This window comes from Leptonychotes weddellii, chromosome 2 (genome assembly GCF_054177405.1).
Source record: "Leptonychotes weddellii isolate Sample4059 chromosome 2, ASM5417740v2, whole genome shotgun sequence".
NCBI lineage: Eukaryota > Metazoa > Chordata > Mammalia > Carnivora > Phocidae > Leptonychotes > Leptonychotes weddellii.
The window spans coordinates 127925120-127930475 of record NC_138370.1 but is presented as its reverse complement, the minus strand read 5'-3'; the positions used below and the strand labels follow the sequence as shown (position 1 = coordinate 127930475).

At 35.3% G+C, this 5356-nt stretch overlaps 1 long non-coding RNA gene across 1 annotated transcript in view; it reads left to right on the top strand.

The window, feature by feature from the left end:
- Positions 1–4548, top strand: part of LOC115939400 (uncharacterized) — a 20941-nt gene extending 16393 nt beyond the window's left edge. Inside the window, exons 2-5 of the long non-coding RNA XR_014143271.1 lie at positions 94–117; positions 211–255; positions 2009–2137; positions 4258–4548. This is a non-coding gene — a long non-coding RNA (uncharacterized LOC115939400). The remainder of the gene's footprint in view (positions 1–93; positions 118–210; positions 256–2008; positions 2138–4257) is intronic.
- Positions 4549–5356: the final 808 nt, after the last annotated feature.

Sequence of the window (5356 nt, the reverse complement as noted above, 5' to 3'; positions counted from 1 at the left end):
GTTCCCTTAGCCCTAGCTCCTCTACTATAGTTAGTTAGAGCAATTACTGTTGTGTCATCCAAGTAGAGCTGATTTGTGTTTTCTCTCCCTAAGGAATCCACTGAAGTAGGCCCCGAGGTAAGTAATTTTTATTGAAATGAAATACATGTAATATTACCCAGTAGTGATTTCTTTTGTACTTTTATAACAGTTGCTTTTGGTTCTTAACAGGAAGTCGAGATGAGTGATGAAGAAAAGAATTACCTGAAACAACTGGTAACTTTCAAATAAACTTATACTTTAAATAAAGGAACAACCACTTTGGCCTCCCCCAAATTATCAGTATAATTTAATTCCAAATAAATGCTTTAAATCACATTCAAAATAAATCATATTTCTGTCACATAGTTCTGTATCCATGGTGGATATGAAGTAACTTTTTTGCAAATAGATATGAATTGATCTTTTAAGAAAAATGATTTTGAGCAATTATCTGATTGATTTTGAAACAGTTGCAAACCTCAAAAATGTGTTTTGTTTTTTTCAAATGACCTACTTTGGAACTATGCTTCGCCTTCTCCTTGATGGAATAACATGACCTGACCAGAGAGGGAAACAATCCATAAGAGACTCTTAATCATAGGAAACAAATTAAGGGTTGCTGGAGGGGAGAGAGGTGGAGGGATGGGGTAACGGGGTGATGGACCTTAAGGAGGGCATGTAATGTAATGGGCACTGGGTGTTATATAAGACTGATGAATCACAGACCTGTACCTCTGAAACCAATAACACATTATATATTAATTAATTGAATTAAAATAAAAATTAGAAAAAGAATAACATGACCTTATGCCTCAAAAATAAAGTCCCATAGAGACTATTTTCTTACCACAGGAGTTCTTAGACCAGTATTGTGGCTGGAGACATGTGTATCTCAGTGAAAGGACACAGGCTTTGGAATCAGGAAATTTATCTTCCAACATCAGCTCCACCACTTTTTATGTGTGTAATAGTTATTAAGTACTTAATCTCAGTCAGCCAGTGTACCATCAACTGAAATATAAACATAGAAATAAACTGTTGACTGAGGGCTTTTGTGAAGATCATTTCAGGTAATATATGCAAACTATATACACAATGACAGGGATACAATAGATGTACTAGGAGTATTAGGTATTATTCTAATCATCATCCTATACAATGTAAAAATGTCTTCTAAAGATTTTACAACAGAAGCTGTATTTACTTAAATGCTCCCACTGAAAACCCATCTGATTTTAGTAAGTTCTCACAGCTATTTAGACTTTAGCATTCTTCCACCATATGAATCATATATTACAGCCATGGATCCACTCAATACTTTGTCCCTGGTAATTAAGAAAATAGGTTTGCATTCATAAGAACTGTAAATTATTCTCTGGGACATTGTTATTTTAATTATATCTTTATCCCATACAATAGTCCAAGATAAGGCTTATGAAACAGGCTTAAAGAAAGGATTTGGAAGTAGAGAACATTCTATGGATAGAAAATATGTGCCTGGCACTATGCAGAATGTTCTCTTTATATTAATTTGGATAATCCAGCAGTGTAAGTGATGCTCAGAGAGATTAAGCAACTGCCTCAGAATCCTAGATTCCAGTGAATAAAATCATGAGAAATTGTCGTGAGCTTATTTGACTCTAAAGACCAGAAATGGAAAAAGAAATTATAAACTTATATACTCACTTTGGTTCTTCTTGAAAATTCTTCTTCTACTTTATTACATATAAATTTTCTTTTTTCTCTTAGATATTTTTTCCAGAGTGACTGAATTAATTAGAAGATTTCTTCAGTTTTGTAGTTCACTCTATAATGTGATATTGTTTATAGTGATTTCTGTATAATTTCACTCTGCTTTTTCCAGGTCTACTTAGAATAATTTAGAAATTATCTAAATGGTGAAGTTATAATCCATATCGCTCTATCTCTCTTTTAAACCCTGGAGGAAATTACGTGAGGGGTGATTAATAATTTTATTTCTCTGTAGGTCCAAATCCACCAGTTTCACCAGAAGTTCACCTTCCCCCAATATTTCCAGGCTGTTCATCCACAGCAGATAGTTACAAACCCTTGGAATCGCCTTAAGGAAATTACCTACCCATTTATTCCCACTTTGGTATGTTTGATATTTTGAATAAGTAAAGTACACTGGCCTTTTGTTAAAAAAAAAAAAAGATACCAAAAAAAATCCCAAATTCTCACATAGAAATTAAATCAAATTTAAGTAAAATCTCAAAGTCAGTAATTAAAATAAAAACATGTAGTTAAATATAGCAATATAAGATCATAACAATAGTGATAAAGAAATGCAGTTATATTGAATTTTAACTTCCTAAACACTGGCATATATATTTTACTTGATTTCTGCAGCAATTCCTTGAGAGGAGAAGTTATGGATCATATTAATTTGTTTTACACAAACAGTCTGAAAATTGAAGAAGTGGAATATCTGTAGTAAGTTTACCTAGCATCCAAAATCTCATATAGATTCAAAAACAGAAAGAGAAAATTTTCCTCGGATGAGAACTGTTAGGATCAACTGTCTTAATTTACACCTTAAAATTAAATCGCTGGTCAAAAGCTAAATATATGTATGGTAAAATAATAAGTAGTTAAAAAGGGCTAACATGACAAAATATGCAACAGCAAATCCAAGAGTAATTGCTGGTATTTACTGAGTATTAACATGTGTCAGCCATAGTTCTAAACCCTCTGTCAATATTAACTAGGTTCATGCTCACATACACGTGTGAGGTTGTTAACATTAATGGCCAATGTGTAGGTGGTGCCAACATGCACAGGGAGGCTAAATTAATCACCCGTGATCACAGTGCATGTAATAAGTGGAAGAGGCAGGATTCCACCCAGGAGTCAAGCCCTAGGGCCCTTCCTCTGAAACACTCCACTACGGAGGCTATACCGCACACACATGCGAGCTGGAGATGAAGCTGACAGGTGGTCTTTACCTGTGATGGCACTGGTCCACAGCTTGGTTCTCTTCTCCAGTTTGGTTTTCCCAATATTGGAAAAGAATCAGACAATTTTTCCAAATAATGCTATGTGAGAAAAATAATATCACTGATGTGGATAAAAGCTGGGCTGTATTTTCTGAATAGGAACATTCACTTTGCTCTCATTCCTTAGTTCTGTATTTTGCAATTGCTTATCATGAATCCACTAACTGAGGCCCTTGATAGAAATGAGTTACTGACTCACATATCCTCAACTTCCTCTTTAGAAGGACAAAGAAATTTATCAAGAAGTTTACTAAGTGTTAATTTAGAATTACGAGCACAAAGAGGGTATAATATGGGAAGGTCAATTGATATGACCTTTAGGAAACTTAGGCAAAGCAAGAAATGTCAGAGGACATCTAAGGTGGAAGTAAATGGAATTTATAGAATATTTACAGAATAAATCTAAAATAAAGACATCTAGGGACATCTGGGTGACTCTGTCGGTTAAGTGTCCAACTCTTGGTTTCAACTCAGGTCCTGATCTCATGGGTTGCAAGATTGAGCCTACACTGGGCTCTATGCTAAGTGGGGAGTCTACTTGAAGATTCTCACCCTCTGCTCCTCACCTCACGCTATCTCTAAAATAAACAAATCTTTAAAAAAAAAGACATCTATTCATAATGCATTCAGAATGAATGGCAGAGTCCACAGAGTTTTAAATACATTTTTATAATTGAGAAATATTGAATTGAGGAAAATATTTTTTATAATTCACGAATAAATCAAAACAAAATAAAACATAAAGACATCTAACAGAATGAATTGTGAAGGAGTTGTTTTTAAAGACATTTAAATTTTCAAAAGACATTTTGCTTGATACAGGTGTTTGACAAATGTACATTCAAATTAAATCAAGAAATTATCATTTAAGAAGTAGGAATATATTTTATGCCCAATAAACGACTTGGAAATTAAAATATTCCTTCCAATGTGCTCAAAGGTATAAGTATTTCTCATTTAATGGAGGCATTAAATAGAACCATTGCAGAATCAGGCTATTATCTATCAATCCTTTAGTTATATGCACAACAAATACATGCTCACAGCCTATTATGTTGGCACTAGGATATTAATTAGTAATAAATAGATAAAATTTTATTTCTGCAAAGCCAGGATATATGTTTGCATGTTTATATGTATTATGCATACATAGATGTATACATGTCTATCCTGAAATACAAATTTTATTGATAATCAAATATTTTCTCTTTATTCATAGGTTTGACTGGAAAAATCTTTTCTATAACTTTCCACATCTATCATATCACCTGGGATACCAACCTGTTTTATTGCTTGTTGAAAAGGCAACAATCCTGAGCCAAAGCAAAACTGTGTGAAATATTGTCTGTATTGTTTGTACTCTTCCTTTCTATCACATTGGACATGCTAGGTCTGGACTGTGGTCTCATATTAACTGTATTGATGATCAACTGAAGCCTCTGTAGCACGATTGCTAAGACAGAATCACACATCTCTTGCCAAAACATTAAAATTTCAAATGCATTTTTAACTGTATGGTTTTTTTTTTTTCTATCCCTCATACATAGAGATGAGGCCACTGTTACTGGAATAACCAGTCCTCTAACAACTAACTGATCTCAAGTGTGCTTCTTAGACCCAAGGCCTGAGAAGCTTCAGTTTATGGGCCCCACTATGGCTGTCCCTCAGCATGATTTAGTCCTCATTGTAACAGCTCTGTGATTGTTCTTGCTCCCATGTGTCTATTCCAAACAACATTCAGCCAAATTCTCAAGTCTGCAGTCAAAGTCCCTGCCTCCCCAGATGAGAGCCCAGAACATCCATCCCCATAAGAAGCGAGTCAGACATTGCGAACCTAAATATTATAAGGCCTTCCCTTGGTGGTTAGACTTTTATCCTAACAAATGTCAAGCGCATATGATAGACCAAACATTTTTCTGGATGTTGCTGTACCTCAGAAAACAAATTTCCTGGCTTCGTGGTGCTCACATTCTAACATTGGAGGAAGACAACAAGCAAGAAAAGAAATAGCAGGTCCTGTGCCAAGTGCTGATAAGTGTGCTACAGAAGAAGAAGGAGAGTAGGAGAATATTCTAGATAGGACAGCCAGGGAAGGCCATTCTGGCAAGTCAACATTTGACTTGTGAAATAAAAAGAATGTGAGAGTAGCTGGAGGAACCCAATTGTGGTAGAAGCAATAGTAAAAGTAAATTCACTGAGGCAGATGCCTGGCAGAGGGAAGGGAGAACAAGAAAAGCCCAGCCTGGCTTGAGAACAGTGGGGGCTGGAGGCACCCATGGAAAGCACATCAGGGTGGACGAAGGCCATGATGGCCTTGC